The sequence below is a fragment of the Lithobates pipiens genome, unplaced genomic scaffold (genome assembly GCF_037356315.1).
Source record: "Lithobates pipiens isolate NorthernLeopardFrog02 unplaced genomic scaffold, aLitPip1_a1.2 Scaffold_23, whole genome shotgun sequence".
Classification (NCBI taxonomy): Eukaryota; Metazoa; Chordata; class Amphibia; order Anura; family Ranidae; genus Lithobates; species Lithobates pipiens.
Genome location: NW_027507785.1, coordinates 38,281,333 through 38,300,762, shown reverse-complemented (window position 1 = coordinate 38,300,762; position 19,430 = coordinate 38,281,333). Strand labels below are relative to the sequence as shown.

Below are 19,430 nucleotides of genomic sequence, written 5' to 3'. Positions count from 1 at the left end.
GCTCCATGATTCATATATGGTGGTTGTGTACCATGATCCAAACATTCTGGGAAATGGTCGACGACACAATTAGTTCAGTCAAGTCAGAAAATTGAAACTATACTCCGAACCAATTCCTCTTGCCCCATACTAAAATATCTAAGAAATTATATCTCAAATGTTTACCTATGTTTATAATAAATGCCGCAAGACAACGCATAACGTACCATTGGCGGTCAAAAAATACTCTTTCAAAAAAAGAATGGTTTCATAGAATCAATCACATTGAGAAAATAGAGGAACATATCAGCATATCACAAGAAAACATCTCAAAGTTCACTTCAACTTGGTATAACGGGATACAATTCAAATCTACTAATGTCTATGAAGCAGCAATATAACATGATAAGTAAAATGAAAAGAGAAGGCAAAAGACAATGGAAAGGAGTGAGAAGGAAATAATAAAAAAAAAATAACAAATACATATTAATATAACTTAATATAACTTTAATAATATGAACGTTATATAGTTCTTTTAAGATAAGATGTTTATGTGTACAACATGTTATGTTCCCTATATTACAAAATCGCATTTTCGATTACATTAGCGCATATTATTACAGTTGTGTAATACTATATGGTTTTGAAACCAAATCTGTTCTATTGTTACTACTTTTTATGATGTATGCTGTTCTGATACACAATAAAATGTATGGAACAAAAAAAAAAAAGAAAGAAACACATTCTGGTTATGGTGAATACCCAATCATGTGCAGATTAAATAAGTAAACAGCATTTTACACTTTACGCAATTTTCAACTTCTCTTTTAACCTCCCTGGCGGTATGATTATGTCAGATTTTTGCATCTAAAATTATTTTGCGTAGAAATTTGGCGTTTTATATTGTAGGCTTGTAATTCTTAGCAATAACACACTTAAATCTGTCCAAACAAGAGTCTAGAAGATATCCCGGGTATGATGACATTTGAAACACAAAATCATAAATTATAATATAATAAATAAATATAAATAACTATAAAAAAGAATAATATAATAATAATAAAATTAATTTCCCCACGATTCACTATCGCTCAATTCTGCAAGTGTTCTAATTTATTATCGCTGTTTTCTAGCTGGTCTAAAACCACTTTTGACGTAAAGGGACACTTTTTGGTTGCTATGGATCTCCAGTTTCCAGGCAGAAAGAATAGTATATACAATATAAAACTGCATGCAGGGCATTGGACAAAGCACTGGGGATTATGATTTAGATTTTTACATTTTTTGAATTTGCCGCCGGGCTCCTCCCCATGCGTTGCGACGCTCGCAGGGAACGGAGCCTGGCACACAGAGGCATCGGGTGGAGGACAGAGCCCACTGGGTTACTGCTAATGGTACTGAAATTTAACCCCGAGCCACAGTTGGGAAAACCGCCAGGGAGGTTAACCTCCCTAGCGGTAATCCCGAGTCTGGCCCGGGTTGGGATTTTACTATCACAAGCGGTAACCCCCGAGCCAGACACGGGATCGCATTGCTGGATACAGGGAGGACACGGAGAAGTTACTTACCTTGTCCCCTGGATCCAGCGATGTCCTCCGTGCTGTGTGATCGAGCTGTCCTCCGCTCGATTCACACAGTGCCGAATGCTGCTGAGCTCCATTCCCTGCGATGTTACGGCGCACGGGAGCGGAGATCAGCACCAAATTCAAAAAAGTAAAAGTACACAAAACACACACAGTACTGTAATCTTACAGATTACAGTTCTGTATAAAAAAATACACAACCCCCTTTGTCCCTAGTGGTCTGTGCAGTGCCCTGCATGCACTTTTATATTATAAATACTGTTTGTTCTGCCTGGAATTTGGAGATTGTCCATAGCAACCAGAAAGTGTCCCTTTTTCAGTGTTTTAGGATTTGATTACATTATTGAATAATTTTTATTATTATTTATTATATTATAAACTTTATCATACCCAGGATGTCTGCTAGACTCTGGTTTGAACACATTTAAGAGAGTTATTCCTAAGAATTACAGGACTACAATATAAAACGCCAAATTTCCATGCAAAATAATTGTACCGCTTTCAGCACCTAAAACCAGAACGAATCATACCGCCAGGGAGGTTAATTCAGGCTTAAAAATTCTTTATAAATTGTGGAAGTTGTAGAATTGTGGTGAAAAGTCAGAGCCATTTAGGCTGATTTACCAAAGAAGTTGAGAGTTTTCACACAAAAAATTGTGCGAATTATCCAATTGTGTAAGAAACAAATTCCTGTTACACTGAATACCCAATCATGTGTAGTTTATATAAGTGAAAAGCAATTTGCACTTTACGCAATTCTCATAGTTCTCAATTTCTCTTGTAGTTCAGGCCTAAAAAGTCTTTATAAATTGTGGAAGTTGTAGAATTGTAGTGAAAAGTCAGGACCAATGAGGCTGATTTACCAAAAAAAGTTGAGAATCTTCACACAAAAAAATTTGCGAATTATCTAATTGTGTAAGAAACAAAATCCATGCTACTTTGAATACACAATCCTGTGCAGAATATATAAGTAAACAGCAATTTGCACTTTGCGCAATTCTCAACTTCTTTTGTAAATCGGACTTAAAAAGTCTTTATAAATCATGTAAGTTCATACCAAAATCCTTCTGTATTTCTATCTCGGTGAATGTATGGTGAGAACGAATACAGAGAAGCTATTATAGCCATGAATATCAATTGTAAATGTTGACTCTAAATGGGGCCCCAAAGTAATTTTGCTAACACGCAAACAAGCTAATGAAAGACCGTCTACATTCTACAGGGAACATTTATTAAACAAGCTGATCTCTGAAAGACCCTCAAGCATACACAATCTTTCAATCCACCATAATCCCTATTCCCACAATCACAATTTCACAACCTGGCCAATGTTCTGAAATAGCGCACGCCGGGAGATCACAAAACGTGAAAATCTCTGTGTGAATATGAGCAACAACACTATAAAGTGCTCCTTATTAACTGACTGTTAGCCCCTACATGACTGCATTGTCGCTTGAACAGTTCTCACCACTGGCTAGTGAAGGAACATGGATGGCCACTGTAGACTAAACGGGCAAGTTGAAACTATAGGAGTTAGCTGCAATCTGACACATATTTTGCACAAATGGATTTCTGTAGAAACACAAGGAGACTCTGCAACTGATCCTGCGCTGTTATACAATGATGAAACAGTGTGGGATCGAAGACAAAAGAGAAGTCTTTTTTTGTTTTTCTTGCTGACCCCAGGAAATAAAAAAAATTATTACTGGAAATTTCAAAAATAACCCATATTTTTCCCAAACTCAAAGGAACAATTGTAGCCAGCAAAGTTATAAACTGCCCTTCTAGTAAATCACCTGGCAGAGTATAAACTGAATTATTCTTATCTGTCAGCATGCATAATCAGAATACATTCTTTAACTGTGCAAACTTTGCAAAAACTGTAGGTCAAAATAAAAAATAAAAAAAAAACATTAAATTTGCCAAAGTAGCGTTTTTCAGTTTAGATCCTTTAAGTTCTAAATCCATTTCGGTGGAATGTTCTTTGTGGAAATCTCTTAAACCTTGATTGGGTTCCTTGACTGCAGGCTTGAGTGAAAATGATTTCCTTAGTAAATCGCCCCGTTTTTATCAAAATCAACTGAACCTCTCACTCAGCAACTGAACAACAGTATACATTTAAGTTCATACTCATTCTTGTAATTTGACCAAAATAAATGGTCCATGAAGTTCAGGAATTAAATTGCCCATACACAGTCCTGCAACAGAACTGAGCATTACCGGCAACGATCTACAAGCATTGTAAGATTAACCAGCCAAAGCATTTCCAAGATCACAAAAACAGGGTGATAATAGATTTCCCAACTGGTTTTCCCGTTTCAAATTTGCCTCTTTCACAGGTCACTTGAGAAGCAGAGAAGACTGTGGAAGGTCATGGCACCCAATACCTGAGATTGCAGGCCCCTATCTCTCAGCTAGTATTGAGCATCAAAATTTCTGCAAAAATTATTAAGGGAATATTGAGCAAAAGTTCTCCTCCAATTAGCTTTTTTTGGCTTTATCGAAAAATGTCACTAGCAAAATGTCTTATCCACAGAGGACTAAGACATGCAACTTTTGTTGTATAGTCTGATTTTGTTGAGATTTACCTAAACCACGCAATGCAAGGGCCTGCCTGATTGCATGTGAATTGAAACTCTTAGCCCTTGAACACATGGTCGGACATTCTGACAACAAAATGCATCAGATTTTGTCCAGCAGATTTTATCCGAAACTGGTGTTGCATACACACAATTGGACAAAGTTGTCAGAAAATCCAATCTTTCGTAATGTGATGACGTTATTTCGTTACGACGGGACTACGTTCAGGCTAGTAGCCAATAGCTTTGGTCTAGGAATTTGACCTGAGCATGCGTGGCACTTTGTCCGATCGGAATTCTCTACAAATGATCGGACAAAGTCCGATCGGATCATTTTGTCAGAAAACTTTATAGCCCAGCTCTAAAACTTTGTCGGTCAGACATTCAGACGGAAACAGTCCGATGTAGCCCACACACGGTCGGATTATCCGACAACACGGTCCGATCGGACATTTTCCGTCGGAATGTCTGACCGTGTGTATAAGGGCTTAAGGTTTGACCTCATATTATATGGTTTTGGTAAATCCGAAGGAAAAAAATCTACAGAAAATTGTATAGTGTGTATCCAGCATTAGTGAAATTAAAGTTTCTCTTGAGTTGAAATGTTGGGAAAATGCACTGCAATCAAATAAATATATATGCACAAATTGTGCCATTCATTGCTAACTATGACTCATTGAGGGTTATTTACGAAAGACAAATCCAGTGCAAACTACAAGTGCAAACTGCACTTGAAATTGCACTGAAAGTGCACTTGGAAGTGCAGTCTCTGTAAATCTAAGGGGTAGATCTGAAATGAGAGGAAGCTCTGCTGATTTTATCATCCAATCAAGTGCAAGCTAAAATGCTGTTTTTTATCTTCCTTGCATGTCCCCCTCGGATCTACAGCGACTGTACTTCCAAGTGCACTTTCAGTGCAATTTCAAGTACAGGCATGCCCCACTTTTAAGTACGCAATGGGGTTTATTTACTAAAGCGGGAAAGTGCAAAATGAGGCTCACTTCTGCATAGAAACCAATGAGCTTCTTATCCCAACTTGTTCAATTAAGCTTTGGTAATAAAACCTGGAAGCTTGTTGGTTTCTATGCAGAAGTAAGCCTGATTTTGCACTTTCCAGCTTTAGTAAATAAATCCTATTGTGTACTTAAAAGTGGGGTATTCCTGTAGTTTGCACTTGTAAATTAAAGTGGATTTGCCTTTAACTTATAACCCCCAATACCCTCTATAAGACATATACCTCTCTACAGTCAGTCTAAAAGTCAAGACAGACAAATAATATTCTCCTTTCCATAGTTACGTACGGGGGACTTTAGTAAACTGGAGAGTGCAATATCTGGTGCAGCTCTGCATAGAAACCAATCAGCATCTACGTTTTATTGTCAAAGCTTAATTGAACAAGCTGAAGTTAAAAGCTGATTGGCTACCATGTACAGCTGCACCGGATTCTGAGTGCTTCAGTTTTAGTAAATTTCTCCTCATAGTTAATCTGGTTGAAAAAATTCCATCCAGTTCAATCCACAGAAAAAAAAAAACACACACACACAAATTGAAAATCTCCATGTATACAGTCCTATACCTACAGTCAATTCAAAGCAAGGCAAAAAAAGGCCAATAAATCAAATGTTCAATACAGCAAGTTTAGCCTTGACCATTCAAGCATCTGTACATAATTAATTTTGCACAAAGAGAAGAGAATTTTTACCTGCTGTTGTCTTAAAGATATATTCAGATCTTAATGTTGAACAATGACGAACAATTGAACAAACAACAGGAAGCAGAAAACCCAGACTTGGGGTCTTCTGTATTTTAAGTTGTATGTCCCCTACACTATAAAACCGGACAATCGCAATCTCCAATGTTTACAGCGTTGTAAAACTTGTTCTGCCTTCTGATTGTTGCAATCATTATTCTATGTCTGTTGGCCTGTTTACCTTAAATATGTCTCAGGCAAGGTGACCTGCACTCACTTACGCATCCAATAAAGGCATTTAAAATCTTCTTTAAAATTTTTAAAAAATTTAAAACATTTAGAGAACCTAACCTGGAAAAAGAAAAAAAAAATCTCTGAGCCTGGCTTGGTGTTTAAGAAGAAAAGAAATGTGCTGATATAGTAGAGAATCATGAAAACATACATAAGCAGGATCGTACCAATGACTATGGGCTAGAGTGAACCTTGCTTTTTATAACAAACAAAAAAAACGCACCTTCTAATTACATGGTTCTCTGGCTGTACCAGAAACAGAATATTTCAAAAAAGTCTTCAAAGAAAGTTCCAGTCTAGATATATGGATGTCCATGTCATCTTTTCTGCTGGTATCAAAGTTTTCACACAACATGGACCTTTCTCTTTTTTAGGGGGCTCCTTGTTCCCACACTCTTTATGTCTTCCTCCGATTTATGTGGCACCAGCGGCCCTGTAATGATTACCCACCAAGACATTCCTAGTATTGTTCCAGTCTTATTGTTCTACGCCTTTATCTCCAATTCTCCTTTACTGCTTACTTCACCCAAAGTGCCTCCTTCAAGCCATTCTGTATTCTGCTGAAGTATCCATCATCTTCACTGCCTGCTCTGTGCTCAACCATTATCTGCATACTGACCCTTGTAAATCTAGCTCTATCCATCTATATCTTCATCTATATCTTCTATAGCCATCTATATCTTCTATATCCATCGATATATTCATCTTTATATTTTATATGTTCATCTATATCTTCTATATCCATCTATATTTTCATCTATATCTTCTATATCCATCGATATCTTCTATATCCATCTATATATTCTATATCTTCATCTATATCTTCTATATCCATCTATATTTTCTATATCCATCTATATCTTCATCTATATCTTCTATATCTTCAATATCCATCTATATCTTCTATATCTTCAATATTCATCTATAGCTTCATCTATATCTTCTATATCCATCAATATCTTCATCATCTATATCTTCTATATCCATCAATATCTTCATCATCTATATCTTCTATATCCATCAATATCTTCACTGGCTGCTCTGTGTTCACCCATTATCTGCATACTAACCTTGTAAATCTATCTCTATCCATCTATATCTTCATCTGTATCTTCTATATAAATCTATATCTTAATCTATATCTTCTATATCTATCTATATCTTCACAGGCTGCATGCTGACCATTGTAAATCAAGCTCTATCCATATAATACTCCATGTATCTTTATAATTATCTGTTCAATATGCATGTACACAATTATTTATCTGTCAAGCTAATATGTCTTATAATTAACTACCTAATATGTTTCATTATAATTAGCTATCTAATATGTATCTTTATAATTAGCTATAAGTATCTTCATAATTAGATATCTAATATGTATCTTTATAATTTTCACTCTAATATCTCTCTGAAGTGTATCTTTAATCTTTATAGTTATCTCACTAATATGTATTTTTAAATGTGCCTATCTAATATGTATCTTTATAATTATCTCTCGAATATGTATCTTTAAATTTACCTATCTAATATGTATCTTTATAACTAGCTATATTCATCTTCATAATTAGCTAGCTAATAGGTGTCTTCATAATTATCTCTCCAATATGTATCTTTATATTTACCTATCTAATATGCATCTTTATATTTAACTATCTAATATGTATCTAATATGTAATATGTATCAATATAATTAATTATCTATATATCTATCTATCTATTTATAGATAGATAGATAGATAGATAGATAGATAGATAGATAGATAGATAGATAGATAGATAGATATCTGTCTACATAAAATCTATATAAAATTATAGTACTGTAAAAAAATCTAATCCTGTATTTCTATGTATTATCTATTTATCTCTTTCTACACTCCTGGGTTACACAAGGCACTCATAAAAAACATTCTATCTATCTATCTATCTATCTATCTATCTATCTATCTATCTATCTATCTATCTATCTATCTATCTATCTCCTTCTTTATTATTCTACACTTCTTAGTCACACAGGACACTCAAGAAAAGCACTTTTAAGTTTGCCTCCACAGTCACCCCTCCACTCTCAGTTTCTAGCAGAACCTCCAGTGTAATGAAGTGGAGAAGAATCTTCTATTGATAAATAAACCACAAACAGATCTAAGTTTACTACAACAATGCAAAATAAATAATGGAGCATGTCTGATCGCTCTGAGGTTCCCTGGAGAGCACACAGGACCAATTCATTACATTATCATTTAGAGGAAATTCACAAGAAAAACAAAAGTTTTTTTTTCAGTGTGAGAAGTAGAGTGAATGATTGTCATTATTAGAGGGAGGACTGTACACATCTAACCTGACAGGCATAGCCGGAGGAATGATCACACCATGGGGAGTCTATATAGTGTTTACCTAAATATGTGTATTATAGATTTCATAGGGAACCCAGATGATAGCTAGATAATTATAGATATGAAGTTTGTATATCAGATAGATAGGCAGAATACAGATGGATGGATGGATGGAGAGTGGGAGAGAAGACAAAAGGGTGAGATAATTAGACAGATAAATTAAGACGATAGATAGATAGATAGATAGATAGATAGATAGATAGATAGATAGATAGATAGATAGATAGATATTATTGAGAGAGAGAGAGAGAGAGCAAGATTATTGAGTGAGAAAGGGATAGACAGATATTAAAGGATATGATAGATAGATAGATAGATAGATAGATAGATAGATAGATAGATAGATAGATAGATAGATAGATAGATAGATAGATAGATAGATACAGTAGATTGATAGGTATTATTAAAGGATAGGAATCATAGGATGTATAGATAGATATTATTGAGAGAGAGAGAGCGCAAGATTATTGAGCGAGAAAGGGATAGATAGATAGATAGATAGATAGATAGATAGATAGATAGATAGATAGATAGATAGATAGATAGATAGAGAAGGCGAGGGATGGATAAATAGTGAGACCATTGAAATAGATAGATAGATTATTGAGGGAGGAAGGGATAATTCAATGGATAGAAAAGAATAGATGATAGATATAGTAGACTAGCTGGAACACCTACTTGAACCCCTCTTCTTCCCTCTTCTCTTTTCCCCCTATTCTCTTCTCCCCTCTTCTCTTCTGCCCTCTTCCCTTCCCCCCTATTAGCCCCTCTTCTCTTCTCCCCTCTTCTCTTTCCCCCTCTTCTGCCCTCTTCTCTTCCCCCCTATTCTCCCCTCTTCTCTTCTCCCTTCTTCCCTTCTCCCCTCTCCCCCCTCTTCTCCCCTCTTCCATTTTCTCTTCTCCCCTCTTCCCTTCTCCCCTCGTCTCCCCTCTTCCCTTCTCCCCTCTTCCCTTGTCCCATCTTCTCTTGTCCCATCTCCCCCTCTTCTCTTCTCCCCTCTTCCCTCCTCTCTGGGACATACAGTGAAAACTCCAGATAAGTGCAATGTCCATACAGACAGAGTTGATCTCTGCTATGAATCCTGGATCACCCTCATCCTTTCCATGCACAGATCCCAGCAGCACTCACCATGATGTGTGATCTCAGAGTCACTTGTCCAGCCAAATCAGAATCCCTGGACACTTGTCCCTGCAGGCAGTCAGTCCCTGTCCTTATCCCAGAGTGCAGTGTAATATCCCTGGTGCTGGGTGTCAGGAGGAGGAGGAGAAGTGCTGATCATCCATAGGGATCAGCGCAGTGTACAGTCCTGGAGAAGTGGAAGGTGCTGGTGCCTGTGTGAAGTCCTGGAGGACACTGCCAGCTAGAGGCTGCTCTGCCCCTCTCCGCTCCACAACCTGCTTATATTCCTGTCATTGGCTTTGATCACACAAGTGATGTCAGACTTCATTAGCATAACAAAGTGCTCCGGATTTGCAGCTTCAAACGGGGACAAGCGGTGTTTGATGTATTCAGGGAGCTGTCCTCCTCCTCCTCCTCCTCATCCTCCTCCTCCTGCACTGGGGTAGACTGAGGAGCTGCACTGCACTGCTGCACTGGTCTGCTGTGAGGAGGGAGGGAGGTGCAGGATGAGGTGCTGCAAGAGGAGCACAATCCTCCAAACCTCCCACCCTACCAGGGATCTGCAGGAGGGGGCTCTGCACGAAAAGAAGGCAATTGTGCTGGGAGGATAAAAATACTTTTTTTTTTTTTTAACATTTTGCAACATTTCTTAAAGGGATGTTCCACTTTTACATCAACTGTGTACACATCATAGAAAACTTTGTATTCAACTGTATCTCTAAGCAAAACGTTTTCTTAAACTGTATCTCCTAATAAGCAAAACTTGTATTTTATTTTTGATGTATGTATCTTTATAATGATCTGTATAATATGTATCTATAGAATTATTCCTTTTTAATATAATTGATTGAGAATGATACAATACAAGTCAATAATACAAGTTTTAACATTGTATAGGGCTATCAAACTTGAATAAAGGAACTTCTCAGTTATTCATTTGGAATACTATAGAATTATTCATCCATCAAGCTAATATGTATTTTTATAATCATGAAGGTGCACAGAGGAGTTGCAGTGGGGTGCTGGGAGGTGCAGCTGTATCCTGCAATTACAATGACATACCTGCAGGGGCAGACTGACAACTCATGGGGCCCCCAGCAATAGGAGATTATGGGGCCCCGGGCAATAGAAGATTATGGGGCCCCGGGCAATAGAAGATTATGGGGCCCCTGGGCAATAGAAGATTATGGGCCCCCCGGGCAATAGAAGATTTTGGGGCCACACAGTATACACACACATACAGTATACACACACACAGACACACAATATACACACAGAATACACATACACACACTGAAAAGGTACTGGAGAGGCGGGGCAGCTATAATCTTGGGATTTTTTTTAAAGACACAGATTTTTACACACTATCCCTGGTTTTATTGAGGCTGGCAACCCTGATTTTTTTTTGCAACATTTCTTAACCACTTGCTTACTGGGCACTCACACCCCCTTCCTGCCCAGGCCATTTTTCAGCTTTCAACGCTGTCGCACTTTGAATGACAATTGCGCGGTCGTGTTACACTGTAGCCAAACTAATTTTTTATAATTTTCTTCACATGAATAGAGCTTTCTTTTGGTGGTATTTAATCACAGCTGGGTTTTTTTTTTTTTTTTTACAAAAAAAAAAAAAAAAAAAGACCAAAAATTTTGAAAAAAAAAATGTTTTTTACTTTTTTTCTGTCGGTAAATTTTGTAACTACTGTAAGCCCTTGTACACACGGTCGGACATTCCGACAACAAAATCCATTGGATTTTGTCCATTGTATTTTGTCCGAAACTGGTGTTGCATACACACGATCGGACAAAGCTGTCGGAAAATCCGATCATTCGTAATGTGATGACGTTATTTCGTTACGACGGGACTACGTTCAGGCTAGTAGCCAATAGCTTTGGTCTAGGAATTTGATCTGAGCATGCGTGGCACTTTGTCCGATCGGAATTCTCTACAAACGTTCGGAGAAAGTCTGATCGGATCATGTTGTCGGAAAATTTTATAGCCCAGCTCTAAAACTTTGTCGGTCGGATATTCCGAGGGAAACAGTCCAATGGAGCCCACACACGGTCGGATTATCCGACAACATGGTCCAATCGGACATTTTCCGTCAGAATGTCCGACCGTGTGTACAAGGGCTTAAGGTTTGACCTCATATTATATGGTTTTGGTAAATCCGAAGGAAAAAAAATCTACAGTAAATTGTATAGTGTGTATCCAGCATTAGTGAAATTAAAGTTTCTCTTGAGTTAAAATGTTGGGAAAATGCACTGCAATCAAATGAATATATGCACAAATTGTGCCATTCATTGCTAACTATGACTCATTGAGGGTTATTTACGAAAGACAAATCCAATGCAAACTACAAGTGCAAACTGCACTTGAAATTGCACTGAAAGTACACTTGGAAGTGCAGTCTCTGTAAATCTAAGGATTTTTCTCCACTGATTTTGCACTGATGAGTCAGCACTGATGGACATTAATAGGCTTAACTATGTGCATTGATGAGGCGGCACTTATGGGCACTGATGAGGTGGCACTGATGAGGAGGCACTAATATGTCGCACTTATGGGCACTGAGAGGTGGCACTGATATGTAGCACTGATGAGCACTGATAGGCAGCACTGATGGGTACTGTTAGGTGGCACTGATGGGCACTGATAGGCTGATCTGGTGGGCATTGATGAGGTGGCACCTATGGGCACTAATGAGGATGGAGGCACTTATGGGCACTGATTAGATGGCACTGATGAGGAGGCACTAATATGCCGCACTTATGGGCACTGATGAGCACTGATAGGCGGCACTGATGGGCACTGTTAGGTGGCACTGATGGGCACTGATAGGCGGCACTGCTGGGCACTGATAGGTGGCACAGATAGGCAGCATGGATAGGTGGTACTGATGGGCACTGATGGGTGGCACTGATGGGTGACACTGATGGGCATTGATCGACAGTAGTGATGGGCATTGATGGGCCACACTGATAGGTGCCACTGATTGCCAGCACTGACTAGCATCGCTAATGGGCACTGATTGGTGGGACTTGTGGGCACTGATTGCTGTTACTGATGGGCAATGGTGGGCACTGTATGGTGACACTGTATTTCTATATTGTAATCAGGGCACTGATGATCAGTGCCCTGATTACATTCCTAGATGCCCCCCTGTGTGGAAATGCCGCTCAGCGTCTCTCCTCACCACACACTCTGTCAGTGTGAGACGAGGAGCACTGATTACCGGCATTTCCTTCTTTACATGTGACCGATTGGACACAGCCGATCACATGGTTAAAGAGCCGCAGATGCGGCTCTTCACAGAGATCATGGTTGCGCAGTGTCCTAGCAACGTGGCACGGCCGCGATCGCCGCGATGCGTGCCCCTGCAGGCGTGCGAGAGCGGCCATTCTGGGATGCCGTCATATGACAGCATCCCAAAATGAGAGCCGGGTGGCAAGCAGTTAAAGGGATGTTCCACTTTTACATCAGTTTATAGTTTGATGAGTATACATGAACTATAGTAAACTTTTTATTAAAGTGTATCTTCAGGCAAAACTTTTTTTAGTTTTTTTATCTTTAACTGTCTATATACTATTTTTTCCCCACAAATTCTTTTGGTGGTATTTGATCACCTCTGGGTTTTTTATTTTTTGCGCTATAAATGAAAAAAGATAATTTTGAGGGAAAAAAAACAATTTTTTTTTACTTTCTGCTATATATCCGAAAAAATAAATAAAAAATAAAACACATTTCTTCATTTAGGCCAATATGTATTCTGCTACATATTTTTGGCCAATTTTTTTTGGTTTGGGCAAAAGTTATAGTGTCTACAAACTATGGTATATATACTTTTTTTAATATATATATACTAGTAATGCTGGTGAGTAGCGTCTTAAAGAGGGACTGTGATATTGCGGCAGACAAACTAACACTTTTGACACTTTGTGGGAACCAGTGACACTAATACAGTGATCAGTGCTAAAAATATACACTGTCACTGTACTAATGAAACTGGCTGGTAAGGGGTTAAACATCTAGGGCGATCAAAGGGTTAAATGCGTGCCTAACCAGTGATTTTGTGTGAACTATGTACTGCTTTCATGAAGGGATATGCTGGATTTTAATCCCCGCTTTGGAGGTAAACAAAATCTAACACAACCCCACTGATAGGACAGAGCTCTGCCTTGTTTACATAGGCAGAGCTCTTTCCAGTATGTCTCCTTGCCGATCAGCGGGTGCCAACGGGCATCTATTGGCCGTCACCTGCTGATCGTCACAGCAGAAGCGGCACAACGACAGTGCATGCGTGTGCCTTCCTACTTGGAAGAGCAAAATCACGTATATATACATGATACGTCGCAGAGTCAGTCCAGGCTCCGGCAAGATCGCAACAATGAAGTCAAGATCCACCCACAGAGATCTGAACCGGCACCTGGCGCAGCCTTTCATCGAGCTGCTGAGAGCCTGAACCAGCCACCCCGCCCCTCCACAGCCCTGCGCTCCAGTGAGCAAGTGAATGGGTGCGGTGGGGGGGGCAGAGCAGAGAGCACTGCCTGATATTCACCAGCTCTCTGCTCAGGGAGCTGTGAGAGTCGAGCGATCAGTGGTGTTTGATCGCTCAGTTTTCAGTGTTAGAGCCAGTCGGGGACAGGTAAGGTAAGTGTGAATCTTAAAAAAAACAAAAGTGCCATACTTCTCTTTTAAATTATTCGTTGCATGGGTATACATTATCCATAGTGCGGGTAAATTCTTTTTCCAATATTTGAAAGAAAAAAAAGCCAGCTGATGGACACTAGGGATGGTCCCGATGTATGAGTTGAACATAGGCTTGATTCAAACATCGGGTGTTCATTTATTCGTAGAACAAACAAACATATGGGATGCTCATGGTACGTTCCCCTGCCGCAGTGCGCCCCATAATGCACTGCGATATCGCAGTGCATGGACAGCTGCTGATTGGCCAAAGCATGCACCTGACCTGCATGCTTTGGCCAATCAAAGGCAGGGTGCCAAAGGCCAGGCAGCAGAAAGGTCTGTATGGGTATGGAATAGTGGCCATTGGTTTTAGCAGTTAGAAGGTCATTGGTGAGTTTTGGTAGGGCAGTTTCAGTGGAATGTTGTGGGCGGAAGCCAGACTGAAGGGGATCGAGAAAGTTGTTGTTAGTGAGGTGGCAATTCATACAGTTGTGGGCAAGGCGTTCAAGAAGCTTGGCTGCAAATGGGAGCAGGGAAATGGGTCTTAAGTTATTCAAACAGGTGGGGTCCAGTGAGGGTTTTTTAAGTATGGGGTTAACCAGTGCATGTTTGAGCGGAGAGGGAAAGGTGCCGGAAGAGAGGGAGAGGTTGTGAGTTAGAGACTTTAGGATAGAGCAGGAAGGTGGTCGCAGTAGTTGCAAGGGGACAGGGTCCAGGGGACAGGAGGTGGGGTGGGCTGTGGAAAGGAGCTTGGCAACTTCCTCAGAACTAACAGGATTGAAGGAAGAAGGTGATGAGTGTTGTGTTGGACTGTGTTGGTTGGTGGAGGAAGCTGGATGCTGGATAGCTCATGACGAATTGTGTCGATTTTGTTTTTGAAGTGATTGGCAATTTCCTGGGCAGTAAGCAAGTTGGTGGGTGGAGGCAGTGGGGGGTGGAGTAAGGAATTAAGGGTAGAAAATAATTGACGAGGCTTGGATGAGAGGGATTTGATGAGAGTGGTGTAGTAGATTTGTTTAGCGGAGTGGAGGCAGGAGTTGTATTTGAGAAGGGCAGATTTGTAGAGGGTGAAGTCTTGTAGGGATTTAGTTTTACGTCACACTCGTTCGAGAGCACGGCTGTGTTTCTTGAGACTTCTTGTATCATCTGTTTGCCAGGGTTGTAGCAGACGAGGCCTGGTTCTGCGTGTGGAGATGAGGGCAAGTGTGTCCAGGGAGGATGACAATATGTTGTTGTAGACAGTGGCCAAGTCTGGGCAGGACAGGGGTGTGATTTTGTCACAAAGGCAATCAGTAGCAGAATGAATAAGGGAAGGGTTGTGGTGGCGAAGGCTCCTGCGGGTGTCTGTTTGCAGGCTGGCAGCATGGGAGGTAGGAGACAGGGAGAGTGTGAAACTGATGAGGTTGTGATCGGAGAGAGGAAAAGGGGTGTTAGAGAAGTTGCGAGGATTGCAGAGGTGGGAGAATATGAGGTCAAGAGTGTTGCCATTGGAGTGAGTGGTGGTTTGTGTCCATTGTGTTAGGTTGAATGAGGAGGTTAAATTGAGTAGTTGAGAAGTGGCTGAGGTGTTAGCATTGATTGGAATGTTAAAGTCTCCAAGGATGATGGCAGGTACATCAGAGGAGAGGAAGTAGGGTAGTCATGCAGAGAATTTGTCAAGAAAACGTGACACAGGGCCGGGAAAGTCGGTAAATTACTGCAACCCTCTGGAGAAAAAAGATGGATGCAGTGCAGTCCCCCCCCAAAGCACCTTGCCCCACGTTGATGAGGACAAGAGCCTCTTCCCGACAACCCTGGCCATTGGTTTTTGGGGTCTGCAGGGAGATTATCGAAATCTGGAAGCCCCCTTGACAACCAATGAACAGGGTTGTTGGGAAGAAGCTCTCGTCCCCATCAACATGGGGACAAGGTGTTTTGTGAGGGACCCTAAGCACCCTCCCCATGCTGAGGGCATGTGGCCTGGTATGTTTCAGGAGGGGGGGGGGGGGCACTCACTCGTCCCACCTATCCTGAAATCCAGGCTACATGCTCGGATAGAGTCTGCTATGGATTTTGGGGGGGAACACCATGCCAGCTGTGACCAAGTTTAGATTACCTTTTTTCCTTTAGAAATGTCATTATTGCTGCAGCACTATTCTAAACAACGCACAGATACGCCACTTTACAGGCAGACTAAGGGGGCCTTCAGTCACGATATTCAAAGGAATATTTAATTTTTATTGTTTCACTTTAAGCATGATTAAAATCACTACTCTTGAAAAAATTGTAGTTTTAAAAAAGAAAATGTGCATTCATACATGTCCCCTGGGGCACTTTTTATGGCAATAAGGCTTTAAAATGAGCACTTTTGATTTTCCATGCTCGTGTCCCATAGACTTTAAAGTGGTTGTAAACCCTTTACAACCACTTTAACCTACAGGTAAGCGTAGATTAAGGCTTACCTGTAGGTGCTTGAAATATCTCCCAGACATGTACTGTCTAGTAGGAGATATTTGCAAATCACTGTACGGCAATTTCTTCTGCGCATGTGCCGGAGTTAGAAAGGGCTGTGCTGTTTCTAGCTCGGGTCATGCCGTTAAAGGCGGCTCCCATACGCATGCGCGGAAGGGGTTGTCACGCGACGTCACGCAACTTCGTTTTGTTTTAAATGATTTTTTCACCTTTAGGCCTTGTACACACGGTTGGACATTCCGACGGAAAATGTCCGATCAGACCGTGTTGTCAGATAATCCGACCGTGTGTGGGCTCCATCGGACTGTTTCCGTCGGAATATCCGACCGACAAAGTTTTAGAGCTGGGCTATAAAATTTTCCGACAACATGATCCGATCGGACTTTGTCCGATCGTTTGTAGAGAATTCCGATCGGACACGCATGCTCAGATAAAATTCCTAGACCAAAGCTATTGGCTACTAGCCTGAACGTAGTCCCGTCGTAACGAAATAACGTCATCACGTTCTGAACGGTCGGATTTTCCGACAACTTTTTTCGACCGTGTGTATGCGACACCAGTTTAGAAGAAAATCCGTTGGACAAAATCCGATGGATTTTGTTGTCGGAATGTCTGACCGTGTGTACAAGGGCTTAGAGAAAAAAATGTAAAGGTGAACTTACACGGACACCCTCGCCACTACCGTGGTCACAGCTGTACTTACCTGCAGGATTGCTGCGCTGTTAGCACCCGCACAGCCACTCCAGTGGTCCAAGGATTAAAAATACCTGCTCTTCTCAGCACTTCCAGCATGGACCAAATTGATTTTGAATGGTAAGTGCCAGCGTATTGACAGCACTATCCAAAAAGAATCTATCTGGTCCATTCCAGAAGTGCTGACAGAGTAAAGATAGAGGAGCTGAGATTTTAAATCCCTGGACCACTGGAGTGGCTGTGGGGATACTGACAGCATGGCAACCCTGGAGGTAATTAATCAGTCAGTAATTCTAGATGTAATAAAGTAGGTACTGTGGAAGGGATCCTTTCCTCCTGAACTGAATCTGGCCTGGTTTCCAGACTCATCCCCAGTTGCATGCGGAATTCTTCCTAAGTGCTAATGCCTTTCTGGTAAGAGTGGGGCTGCATTTATCTGGTCAGGAACTGGGAGCTGAAAAGAGCTCCCAGTGATGTGCCCACCTTGAGGTGGTATCCCAGGGGTGCTGGAATAGCACTATGGATTTGGGACCCCACTGAGTTGCACTAGGACTAGGTCATGTCATTTATTGCTTTTCTTCCACTCGCTTCTTATGGCAAGTCCAGAACAATTTTTATTCTGGCCCAAAGACCTGCCTTGGGTATAGCACTTCACACAGTTCTTTGTTATTTATGCACATATTTATCACGGGCACTTATACTGCAGGTGTGTGTAGTGCTTACCCCTAAGGAGTCACTAGTGGTGATGGGTTCTCTGTTCTGCCTTTACTCTTAAACCTGCTCGGCCCCCAGTGACACATCTGGTTGTAGGTTGAAAGCTGCTTTACCTGGGTAACTTAAGCGTTAGTATGCTACCACTCTAAAACTGTATTCAGAAAATCGGCCACAGGCAGCTGTAGCCCTGAAAGTGACTGCGAAGTACCTGGCACCAACATTTTAGTGCTGGCCAACTTATCTTGGGGCCCTTCTGTAGGTGGTACATGTGTAGCTGTCCCTTTAGGTGTGTACAGTGGATGGATAGTGGGCTGCTGAACAGGAGCAGTTTCTATTGCTTTAACTGTGTCAATGTGGGGATAAACACAGATGGTCAGTTCAACCTTTGGTACAAAGAAAATTGGTCCAGATCACTTGGTGGCCTGCAGTCCTCTGAAGTCAGTCAGTCTCTCATTTCTGATGTAAACACACACACACACAGCAGGTCTTTCCAGCCTTGGGTTCTGGCACAGCAGGAGAACTCTCAGCATCTCAGTTCTGTGGCCCTGGTGTGGGTACAGACACCCCAGCGATGGATCTGCTTTTCCCCAGGTCCCCGCACACAAGAGGCCCAAGGTGGCACAGTCTCTTGGCACTCTTTTGTGAGTGGGTATCAACACCCCAGGCTAAGTTCCTCACTCTCTCTATCCAAGCTCTGGACTGCTATGAGGTCCAGTGGTTTACCTGTGAAAAACTGTCCTATCCTCCTCTGGTGTACAGGAGATTTGGGATATTGTAGTTCTGCTTCCTATAGCCTCCATGCATTTGTATTGAGCAGTGCCTCTTTAAAGATTACATATTCCATGATCCTTAGAAGCTGCTCCACACCTGCCCCTGATTGGATTTGATCCTCTTGCCAGAACGAAGGTGGGGAGAGAAGTGGAGGCGAGTGTTTGTGAGGGTGGGAAGAGAGAGAGTGGCACAAGAGAACACAGCCTGCAGGCAGCACTCGGCTATATGTGGTTTGTTGTTTTTGACTCACAATGATGGAGGGTACAGGTATTTTGGGGCCTGCCCTAATGTAGAGGAGAGTATCTTTGGCTTTTGGGATCTTTTTGCTCTTCCCATCAAACCCTCACAAAATGCTTGGAGGATAGGCTTTGGCAGGTCCCTAAAGACCGGGTACTTTACCTCTGTATGGAACCTTCCTTCCTAAGGGGAACAGAGGTGGAGGCCCTTCCTTTTGGAGGTTGGATTAATGCCGCATACACA

General features: G+C 41.1%; 1 protein-coding gene across 2 annotated transcripts in view; it reads right to left on the bottom strand.

The window, feature by feature from the left end:
• The window catches only part of WNT11 (Wnt family member 11), a 182,147-nt gene that overhangs the window by 143,857 nt on the left and 18,860 nt on the right, over positions 1-19,430 (bottom strand). Inside the window, exon 1 of one of the 2 annotated variants that reach the window (XM_077451434.1) lies at positions 9,644-10,129. The exons of the other annotated variant lie outside the window; for it this stretch is intronic. The gene's annotated coding sequence lies outside the window, so the exon portion shown is untranslated. Of the gene's footprint in view, positions 1-9,643; positions 10,130-19,430 lie in introns of those variants that run through there. 2 annotated transcript variants of the gene reach the window in all.